Source organism: Saimiri boliviensis, chromosome 13 (assembly GCF_048565385.1).
Source record: "Saimiri boliviensis isolate mSaiBol1 chromosome 13, mSaiBol1.pri, whole genome shotgun sequence".
NCBI lineage: Eukaryota > Metazoa > Chordata > Mammalia > Primates > Cebidae > Saimiri > Saimiri boliviensis.
This window is the reverse complement of record NC_133461.1, coordinates 32,237,958-32,250,019: the sequence shown is the minus strand read 5'-3', so window position 1 is coordinate 32,250,019 and position 12,062 is coordinate 32,237,958.

Genomic DNA, 12,062 nt, shown 5'->3' with positions numbered 1-12,062 from the left:
AAAATAGAGAAATGCCTTGGGGTGATTTTGCAACTAGCACCAGAGCCCTTTCTTCTAATGTTCCTTACTCATGTGTTCAGACTGGAGAGAGACTGGGGGCTTGGCATCGTCCCTGCCACATACACAGCAGTCCCAGGGGTACCCCTGTGGGTCCCTGGGGCTGGGGAAGCATGACCAAACAGCAAAGTAGAGATGATTGCCAGGAAGTCTCAGCCATGAGAGCCTCTGAGGTCCATCCACTCCCTGTCCCCTTTCCCTGGGAGCCACCCCCTCCCACTCCTGGAGCCAAGAAGGGCAGAGTCAGCCTTTGAACTCAGAAACTGTCACCAGATTCCTGCTGGACCCTTGGTGGTGGGGACTGAGGGGGAGCCTGCAGGACCCACTCCGATGTTTGGCTGTGGACCCTGTGCCAAACCCTTCCTGCCCCAAACCTGAGGTCTGCAGCCCTTGTCTGGGAACTTTCTGTTTCCTGGTCTGGGAGCTTGCAGGGAGGAGACAAAAATGAAGATGTAACCCAATCTGTTCCCAACACTCTTGCCTCCGTGCCCCGGGGATTAGGGATGAGAGCGCTTTAGAGGCAGGGTCCCCAGAGCCCAGCTGGGCCAATGAGATGAGCTGTCACCCCATCTTATCCCTCCTGTCCCTACCATCACTCCCTCCTGTCCCTACCATCACTCCCTCCTGTACCCTGAAATGCTGCTGGAGATCCCACACTCTCTGCTGTGCCCCAGCCCCCACCTCCAACAAATGAATCCTTCTGAAATTGATCCAGCCAGGCTACTGGGCAGCCCCTGGCTGGACACATGAGAGCCACAGCATGTGTTTTATAAATGTGACCAAAGAGGGAGGCCCCGCTGGAGCAGGAGAGGAGGGGCTCTCACGTTGAAGGCTTCTGTGCTGTCCTTTGAGTTAACTTAACCCCCTGGATCCTCACACATCCCGCATCCTGGACACCAGCCTCCCTGTTCTATCCTCGGATCCATCTGATGCCAAAGCCAGTGTTCCTTCCTCCCCACACACAGCAGTCAGAAGTAACAGATTTGATGTACACACGGCCAAATGGAGGAGCTTAAAACAGAGCCGAGAGAAGAAAGTCAGAGCGTGAGATGCACAACACAACCCATTTACATTAATTAAAATAGATGTGCCCCAAACGAGGATGTGCATGTATAAAAACACGAAGTCTGTTAGCAAGGTGCCCCATGGAGCAGACAGGAAGAAAGTAGGGAGTGAGGTCAACAAGAAATCAGAGGACAAAGAGAGAGAGTGAGCGAGGGAGAGGAAAAAGGAAGAAAAACGAAAGCAAGCAAACTCTTTAAACCACTTCTGAATATTTCTTCTGGGAATACAATTTGGACTTATTTAACATATACATACATTTTCACATAAGAATAAAGCCTATGCAATTTTCCAAAATGGAAAATTGTTTTGGTCAGTGTTTTTTGTTTGTTTTTTTTAGATTGAGTCTCTCACTCTGTCAGCTAGGCTGGAGTGCAGTCACAGGATCACACCTCACTGCAGCCTCAAACTCCTGGGCTCAAGCAATCCTCCCGCCTCAGCCTCTGGAGTTGCTGGGACTACAGGCGTGCACCACCATGTACAGCTAATATTTTATATTTTTGTAGAGATGAGGGTCTTGCTATGTTGCCCAGGTTGGTGTCGAACTCCTTGCCTCCCAAAAGTCTGGGACTGCAGGCATAAGCCCCCGCACCAGGTCTTGGTTAGGCATTTTTTAAAAGCAGATGTGCGTGCGCGTGTGTGTGTGTGTGTTTTCTTTTTTCTAAAGGCTGTTTTATGGCTTGCAGGGCAAAGGGCAAAGGACTGATACAATGTTCTCTTTAAAACGTGATAGAAACAAAGAAGTCCTTTCTGTGCATAGGAAGGGACAGGTGTGTCTGAGCTGACCCCATGCCATGACGATGGCTGCGCTGTCCCTGTAGCAAGGCCACCTGCAAATGCAATCGGCAAGAGTCAGACTTTGACCATGTGAAGGTACAAGACAATTCCAAGGTAAGACCTGAACTAGAAAAAACAGTGAGGATGGAGAATTACACACACTCTGCACTGGAAAGTTACTCTCCAATGAAGAAGACGAGCCCCGTAGACTAAATGACTCTAGAACTTTTCACAGAGCAAGCAGGAACCGAATAAATGAACCTTCATCGAGGTCTTACATGGTAGGCTGTGGTCAGAGAGTGCCAATCCAGGAGGCTTCCTGAAGGAGGCGAGCACCAGAAGCCAGAGGCTGACCAGTCTGGGCAGGAGCTACTGCTGTGCGCTCTGGAAGCAGGGGTAGCTGGTTTGGGCCCCTTCCTCTGCAAGAGGACTCGTGAGACTGCCTGTGTACACTTCCTCGATCATCTTCCCTCAGTACCTTTGAAAGGGGCGTGGGTCTGAACCTGAAGCTGGGCCTTGTTCTTCACGCTCTGTGGAGAAGGCTCCTTTAGGGGCAGGTGTGGAAGGCAGGCTGGATTCTCCTGAGCCGGCCAGTTCTCCAGTTCTATCGCGCGCGCATGCGTGTGTGTGTGTGTGTCTGTGTGTGTGTGTGTCTCTGTGTGTGTGTGTCTGTGTGTGTGTGTCTCTGTGTGTGTGTGTATGTGTGTGTGTGTGCATGCATGCCCATGTGCAGGCAAGCACCTGTGTACACGTAGGCACAAGGGAGGGGGTAGTTAGGGCCCAAATTTACCCAGGGAAGAGAGCCCAAGGTTGCAGTTGACGTCACCAGGAAATATGGAGGTGCGGGCCAGAAAACCTCTTGGAGGACCCCAGAGAGCAGGCTCGGGTTTATGGAAGCCACGGTCAGCAGGGGAGGGGCCTGAGGCCTGGGACTTGGCGGGGCCCATTCAAGAGAAAAGGGCTCAGGGTCCCAGGTATGTGGAGTGGCCACCACCTCCAGGAGCATGAGTGGAAATGATGTGTGTCCCTTGTGGGAATTTGCGGGCTGGGTTTTATTTATTTACTTATTGATCAATAAAAATTGCATATATTTATGAAATCCAGCATGATGTCTTGAAATAGATAAACATTGTGGAATGGCTAAACTACGATAATTAACGTATGTGTTACCGCATACACTTATCCTTTGTGTGTGTGGTGAGAACACTTAAAATTTACTCGCTTAGCAATTTTCAAGTGCCCAGCATTATTAACTATAGTCACTACGTGGTACAATAGCTGTCTTGAATGCATTTCTCCTCCTAACTGAAATTTCATATCCTTTGATCAGCATCTCTCTAATCCCGCCCCCTCCCCACCCCAGGCTGGGGCTTTTAAGCACTGGGTGCTCCTCCTCCACGTTTTTTTTTCCCACTGTGGTCTGCGCAGTTGCAGACCACAAGGCCTTAGGCCAGGGTTGGTGCAACCGCAGAGAGAATGAGCTTGGGTGCCTGACGGAGCTTGGACTGTGCCTTGGACCAGGATGGAGAAATAGATTTCTGCTGCGTTCAAGCCTGTGTGCACCTAGGGCCTGCTTATTACAGCTGTTTAGCTGCTCTAATGCCGAGCATTCCCGCTTGTACCTGCACACGTCTTTACCCCTGTTGAGTCTGTCCCTGCTTAGGCCTCTCCAGTTGCTGGGCTCCTCCACCCATCCACCCATCTACCCATTCATCCTGCAGATGCCATTGAGCCTTTTTGGATGTGCACACTGCCAGGTGCAGGACTCATGTCTTCCTGTGTTGCTCACACTCCTCACTTCCTCTCCAGCTTCTCCGAATCCTACTCAACTTTCCCAGTCTACTTCAGACCCGCTGCCTGCTCAGCAGCCCTCCCTGACCACTGCAAGCCAGGCCTTTGACAGCTCGATCCCTCACAGCCTGACCAATCCACAAACCCATTCCTGGGTTCTTTCCTGGGGAGAAAAGCAGGGGAGAAAGTGATGTGAATTCTCCCAGATGGGTATAGTAAAAGTCCCAGGTGGCAGAGAGAAGGTGAAGGCTAATTTTAGCTACAAACCCATGGATTTCAGGCATGTGGAGGAAACAGGGTCTCTTGGTAATAAATTACGTTTCTCCTGGATATGAGCCTCTGTGTACTTTCTCTCTTACTCTTGGACACGCATGCCTGTGTGCACGCACGTCTTCAGACCCACAAACAAGGCAGCAAGGCCAGTTGTGCCTGAAACAGCTGAGAAATTGGGTCCTTACCCACGTGGATAAGTGAGAATTGCTGCGGCAGCTGGCAGGCCTTGACCGACCACATGCCAGGCAGAGCTGTGACTCCAGGGAAGGATACTGGGGTGGCCCTGGGGAGGTCCAGGTGGGAGGGTTTGAGCTCAGCGTCAAGCCTGGGGGTCAAAAGTTCTGGAGAGAGCCCTGAGGTAGGGCTCTGGCCTCTTCTCTCTGACCTTTCCCTACTGGGTCTATTTGCCTTTCCATGTTTTGTAGCATTGATAGTTAGCTTTCTAAAGGTCACCTCCTCTGTGAAGTCTTCCTGAATTCCATCAGGCAGAGAATTCTCTCTTACCTTTTCTATGCCCTTATTACAACTCTGAGGTCATAGTGTCATAGTTTATCCTTCCTTCTAAACTATGGCTGCCCCAGACCCAGGATGCCTGGTACCCAGTTATGGCACCCGGCACAGAGAAGTCACGCAATACACAGTAATAATAAAATGAGCTGTCCCTAACAGACAAGGAAGATGGGCAAACTGAAGGGAAAAAGACTTAAAATCCTATGAGAAAATGTGAAAAGATAGGAACAGACAATTTACACACATAAAAGGTATAAAAATAGCCCTTAAACAAAGAAGAATATGTTCAGTTTCACTCATATTAAGAGAAATGCTAATTAAAAGTCACTCATCTCAGACTGGCAGAAATGCATTTGCTTGAAAATCCGCAGTGTTGAGGGCGGTGGGGAGACAGTTCCTCTTAGACATTCATTCTGGTGGAAATGCAAAATGGCAAAATCCCATGAAAGATTGTTTGTTGACATCTGAGAAAACTACACAGACATTTTCCCTTCCATGCAGTGACCCCCTTCTAGGAATTTACCCTGAGGACACCTCTCAACAGTATGAAAATACATAAGTACACACAGCTCATGGCAGCATTATTTGTAATGGCAAGAATATAGGAAATTACCTAAATGTCAGAGCATAAGCGATGGGTTGAATAAACTAGGAGACATCCACACAGCGCGGTGCTGTCCAGCCGTAAGAATGACCAGGGAAGATCTCTGAACGGATAAGGAGTGATTTTCAGGAAATGTTAAGTGAAAACAGCAAAATGCAAAGAGGATATGTAGTATACTGTCTTTTATGTAAGAAATAAAGGAAATAAAAAAAACTTTGTGTATCAGCTGATTTATTTTCCAAAAAGAAGCACAGGAAAGATAAGCTAGAAACTAATGAAACTGTTTATCTTGCAGGGTGAGGTAGAGGATGAAGACTGGAGAGGAGTTTGTGACAGTAACGCTTTGCTGAGTGGTTTTCATTTTTAGAATTACATAAACATTACATGGATTAAAAAACTAGTAAATCGACAAGATGTGGCAAACCCTAAAACTGAGTTTAAATGGAAACAAATGAATCCAAGCATATTTCAAATGACTAAAATAACCACACTAAAGGGGAAAGAAAAGGAAACCAAGTAATTTTCTTTGTTGTTTGGATTTTGTTTGTTTGTTTCAGAGACAAGGTCTCACTCATGCTATCACCCAGGCTGGAGTGCAGTGGTGTGATCTTGGCTCACTGCCTCCTGGGCTCAAGTGATTTTCCTACCTCAGTCTACCAAGTAGCTGGGACTACAGTTGTGCACCACCATACCCAGCTAACTTTTTGTATTTTTTTTTGTAGAGATGGGGTTGCGCCATATTGTCCAGGCTGGTCTCAAACTCCTGGGCTCAAGTGATCCTCCTGCCTTGGCCTTCCAAAGAGCTGGGATTATAGGCATGAGCCATTGCACCCAGCCCCAAGTAATGTTTGAACACAGTACTTTGACCATATACCCTCAGTCTACAGACAAAGAGAGTCAAAAGTAAGTCTTGATCTCTTAGGAGGCTTGTTTTTGCAGTATAATAAGAACATTATTGGGATACCTGACAAAACTGGAATATGGATTTCAGATTAGGAAAAAATAATTGTATCAATGTGACAAATGGAAATTATGTTTATAGTATATCGAACGCTGTAGTTATGTAAAAGAATATTCTTGTACTTAGGAAATACATGCTAAAGCATTAGTGCAACTATTCTGTTTGAAATTATTTCAAAATAGAAGTTAAAAAAAAATAAGAGCCCTCATGTATTGTGCACTTACATGCATTGGACATTGCTAGCACTGTTCATTTGTTGTCTTACTTGATCCTCACAACACTCTGAAACCGGAACGTTACCATTCCCATTTTACTAATGAGGAAACTGCGGCTCAGTGAAGGTAATCACTGGTTGTATCTGCCAGTAATTTTGGGATTTTTTTGTTTTTGTTTTTGAGACAGAGTTTCACTCTTGTTGCCTAGGCTGGAGTGCAACGGCGCAATCCCAGCTCACTGCAACTTCTGCCTCCCGGGTTCAAGCGATTCTCCTGCCTCAGCCTCCTGAGTAGCTGGGATTACAGGCATGCGCCACCACTCCTGGCTAATTTCGTATTTGTTAATACAGACAGGTTTCTCCATGTTGGTCAGGCTGGTCTCGAACTCCTGACCTCAGGTGATCTGCCCCCCTCAGCCTCTCCAAGTGCTGGGATTACAGATGTGAGCCACTGTGCCCGGCCTGGGATAATGTGAAGCCAGGTCTACCTGACTCTAAAATTTGTCCTTACCCACTGCCTGCCCCAAATGTGGAATGAATGAATGACTAAGGGTCCCAAATAGCACTTTGTCATTTCTCCCTAGCCATGCCATGGGACTTTCTCTTCTCTGTGCCTCGGTTTTCGCGTCTTTACAATAATTCCCTGCCTCAGCAGTATGTGTGCCATCTACTAGTGTGGTGATGGCAGTTAGTGTGGCTTGACAAACAGAAGATAACTTCAGAGACACTTGTTGATAGAAAACAACAACAACAACAACAACAACAACAACAAAAAACAAGAAAAAGGACAAACAGAAGAAATGTTCTCCACGTGTTCCAGGGGCAGTAGCTTGGCCGGGCGAGGGCACCAGGGAGGCTGCAGACAGAACAAGGCCTTTCACCAGGAGTGGCAAGCGGCAGGGAATGCCACTGCACACAAAGTGGGGTCACTCACCCTGGCCAGCAGGTGTGTGGGGGAGACTGGGGACAGGGCGACATTGAAGAAGTGACTGGGTTGCTGTTGAGCAGAGGGGGGCCCTTCTTACTATAACTCCCAACCTCCCTTGGGCCCCTCCACAGAGGGTGTCAACCCTGTTCAGGGAGAAACTGTCTCCATGTGTCCTGACTGGTCTGTTTCTTCCTGGAGCCAGCTGCGGGCAGGAATCCTTCAGCTCATTCCTCAGCGGAATGAAAGAGACAGGCAGGCTGGTCCCAGGGGCTCAGATACCTTCAGTACACCTGGGGGGCTGTAGGCCAAGTGCCCCGTAAGTGAGAGCAGGTGTGGCCTCATGTCCAAGCTCAGGGATGTTCGCATGATGTTGTATCTGCAGAACCCCCATCAGCAATACAATAAAGAAAAGGTGCTCTGATCTAAGCTGGGGAGACAGGGGCTCCAGCTTCAGCTGAGTGGGTTGGATGCTTCCCTATTCCCTATCCCCTAAAGGGCAGCTGCTCAGCCCAGGAGAGCAGAATGAAAACCAGGCCCCAGTCAGCCAATAAAAACACTTCTTCTCCCTTGCTGCCTCTCAGCTGCTCCACCCACCATCAGACATGGGGGCTTCCTCCTGGAAGGTGATAGGGAGGTGTTGAGGGAGACCCCCACCAATGATCTACAATCTGGGGAAGAATGTCTGTGGTCATCCTGAGATGGAGGTGGACTACCCAGCTGACCAGAAATGGGTCCATCCACCAGACTTCTTGCAAACCTCCCTTCAAACAGCCTGGGGCAAAGGTGCATGTGCCTTGCTCTCCACTCTCTGTTGGGGCATAGTAGGAAGGGCAGCTGCACGGGGAGGGTACACTGAGATCCTGAGTATGGTCCACGAGTGAGTCCCATCCTGTTCCCTTCAGCCCCGTCTGTCCCGTCTCGTCATGTCCCATCCAGTCCCATCTTATCCTGACCCATCCCATCCCCTCCCATTCATTCCATCCCATCCCATCCCACCCTGCCCCACCTGCACCACCCCATTCCCATCCCACCCCATCATTTTTAGCTCGCTAGGAGCACTTCTATTAGCTTTTTCAGCTTTTTCAATCCCTACCCTCTAAGGAAACAAAACCTGGATTGAAACTAAGAGGAAACTCAACAAAAGTTTGTACAGGAGAAGGCAGCCTCTGAGAGCTGAGCTGGCCGGCCCTCCTCCTTGAACAGAAACAATGACAAAGAGCAACAATGTCCAACAAGGCCACTTTGTGACTGTGACAGAACACGACAGAAATAAGACCCCTCTGCGTGAGCACAGACGAAACCAAGAATACTGGCCAAACCACAAAAATAAACCAACATCTGCCTCCCCCAGCCAATGGGAGTGGCGACGATTTCTTTACCAACTACAGCGTCAGCTTGGTTTCATTCCTCTGCCTCTAGGTCAGAATCCTAAAGATACTCCAAGGTCTTCGATCATAGAATTTCCTGCTCCCTGATTGCACCTGGTGGAGAGGAAATCCCCACTTCTCTGAACCCATCCCAAAGTCACTAAAACACAACCCTGCAGCTTCCTTCTAATACAACCCTCCTACTAGGACGTGCTGTGGCTCCCCAGGAGTGTGGTCTCCCCACCATGGGTGCATCAGCGGATGTAGCTCTGTGGCTGCAGGTGTCTTTCCAGTGGTCCTTAGTGATGGCATCAGCTGGCTCAAGGGTGCTCCTATGAGAGCAAGGGTCTTTCTTACAGTGCTCTGAGTCAGGTGCTCTTTCTTCCAGCCCCCAGTCATATCTCTGCCATCAGCTCCATGACCTTGAGCAAGTCCCTAACCTGGGAGTCTTGGCGTCCCTGGCTGCAAAACTGAGCAGGACTTGCCTTGCTGCCACTCCTGGGAAGGGAGGATGGAGTGAGACACTGCCTGTGAAGGTGGCTGCGAGGATTCTGACCCTTGCACAGGGTCACCGTGGAATTTATTTTCAACTTCTGAGAGTGAAAAGGGACATTATTGCTAACTACACTGAGGCACAGGTATAAACTGGGCCTCTCGCCAGCAAAATGGGAGGGAAGGTGACCTGGCCTCAGAGGATCTATTGGAAATGAAGGCAGAGAAGGTGTGAGGAGCCTCTGGGAGTTGATGGGTGTAGCGGGGTGAATGAGGGTCCCCCAGAAGACATGCACATGTCCTAACCCTCAGAACCTGTGAATGTGACCTGATCTAGAAAAAGGGTCTTTCCAGATGTCATTAAATTAAGGATCTTGAGATGAGTCATCCTGGATTACCTAGGGGGTCCCTAAAGCCAAAGACCAAGTGTTTTTATGGAAACAGAAGAGGACAGAAGACCCAGGGCATAGAGAAGCCATGGTGGCAAGCACTGGAGCGCTGTGGCCACAAGCCAAGGAATCCTGGAGCCACCAGGAGCTGGAAGAGACGGGAAGGATTCTCTCCTAGATCCTTTGGATGATGTCCAGTCCTGCTGACATCCTGATTCTGGACTTCTGTCTTCTAGAATTGTGAGAGGATAACTTTCTGTTGTTTTAAACATCAAGTTTGTGGTCACTTGTTATGGTAGCCCTGGAAAACCAATCCAGGGAGCAGGGGGGCCTTTAAGGACAGTCACCCCAATGTTCTGTCCCTCCCAGGGACTCTCTCTGGAATTGCATTATTCGGTTGCAAGAGAGGTCACCTGCCAGCTCCCCCATCCTGGCCCGGGTTTCAGCCTTGCCCAGGCCTGCAAGCATCTCTCCCGGAGTGCTGAGCCCCAGATTCACACGTTGCCCCAGCCGTGGGGAGGGGGCAGCTGTCTAAGCAGCTGAGGATCCGAGGATTGTTTTGTGTGGCAGAGAAGAGCCTAATCCTATCTGTTTTAGGGGGCACCCGGCCAGGCCCTGGCCCAGGACTAGAGAAGCTGTGGGAAGTAGGTCAGCAGGTCAGCCTAGGAGCCAAATGGAAGCAGGGTCAGGGGAAGGTGAAGTCAGAGGCCTGTAACCTCCGCTTTCTTTTCTTCTTCCTCCCCCTTCCCCCGCTTCCCCCCTTCCCCACCCCCTTCTTTTGAGATAAGGTCTCTGTCACCCAGGCTGGAGTGCAGTGGTGTAATCTTGGCCCACTGCCACCTCTGATTCCTGGGCTCAAGCAATCCTCCCACCTCAGCCTCCTGAGTACATGGAACTACAGGCACCAGCCACCATGCCTGCCTAATTTCTTGTATTTTTAGTAGAGACAAGGTCTCACCATGTTGGCCAGGCTGGTTTCAAATTCCTGACCTCAGGTGATCTGCCCGCCTCGGCCTCCCAAAGTGCTGGAATTACAGGCTTGAGCCACCGCGCCCGGCCCCATGTGCTGCCCCTTAGTAGTCAGTGCTTCCCCCCAAGCCCTGGCGCCACTGATCTGTTCTCTGTTCCTATGGTTCTGCATTTTACAGAATGTCAGGTAAATGGAATCCTTCGATATGTAGTCCTTTGGATCTGTCTTCTTTAACTTAGCAAAATGCTTGTGAAATTCTTCCATGTTGTGATTTAAGTGTGAATCAATTGTTTCCTTTTTGCTCTTGAATAGTATTCTACTGCATGACGTAACCGTTTATTTATCCATTCACCAGTTGAGGGACATCTGGGTTATTTCCCATTTTGGGAAATTCTGAATAGAGCTACTATGAACATTTTCATGCAGATTTAGTATAAACATAAGTTTTCATTTCTTTTGAGTAAATACTTAGGAATGGGATTGCTGGATCACATGGTAAGTATATGCTTAATTGTAAAAGAAGCTGCCAGAGGTTTCCAAAGTGGCTGTACCATTTCTCATTCCCACCAGCTTGCTTGTTCAATTGTTCTAGACATTCGTTGAAAAGACGATTTTTCTCCATGGAATTACCTTTGCACCCTTGTTAAAAATCAATTAACTTATGAGGGTGGGTCTATTTCTGGACTTCCTATTCTGTTCTGTTAAACTATTTTTCTATCCTTTGCCAATTCCACAGTCTTAATTACATTAGCTTACTAGTAAGTCTTAAAATCAGGTAGTGTGAGTCTGCTAAATTTGGTCTTCTTTTTTTCAACATTGTTTTGGTTGTTCTAATTTCTTTGCCTTTCTATGTACCTTTTACAATCAGCTTGTTTATATCTACAAAAAAATTCCATTGGGGTTTTCAAGAGATTGTGTTAAATTTATAGATCGATCTGGGGATAGTCGACATCTTAACAATATTGAGTCTTTTTTTCCATGAATACTCTGTGTATGCACTTATCTTTGATTTCCTTCAGTTATATTTTATAGTTTTCAGCAGACAGATGCTACACATGTGTTATTAGATTTATACTTAAGAATTTCATTTTGGGGTACTATTGTAAATGGTACCTTAAAAATTTTTTAATTGTAATTTTTCATATTCTTCATAGCTGGGGTATATAAAATGCAACTGAATTTTTTTTTTAGAGGCAGGGTTTCACTTTATCACCCAGGCTGGAGTGCCATAGTGTGATCATAGCTCACTGCAGTCTTGAACTCTTGAACTCCTGGACCCAAGTAATCTTCCCACCTCAGCCTTCCAAGTAGCTAGGACTATAGGAATGCACCATCATGCTTGGCTAATTTTTTATTTTCATTTTTTGTAGAGGTGGGGGTCTCACTATGTTGTGCAGGCTGGTCTTGAACTCCTGGCCTCAAGTGATCCTCTTACCTTGGCCTCCCATGGCCTCCCAAAGTGCTACAGTTAGAGGCATGAGCCATGAAGCTTAGCCTATAATTGATTTTTATATGTTTATCTTGTATAAGGAGCATTTTGTAGATTCTCTGGGATTTCCCACAGAGATAATCATGTTATCTGGGAATGGAGACCATTTTATTTATTTACTACCAGTCTATATGCCTTTTGTTTCTTTGCCTTGCCTATTGTATTGCACAGAAATTCC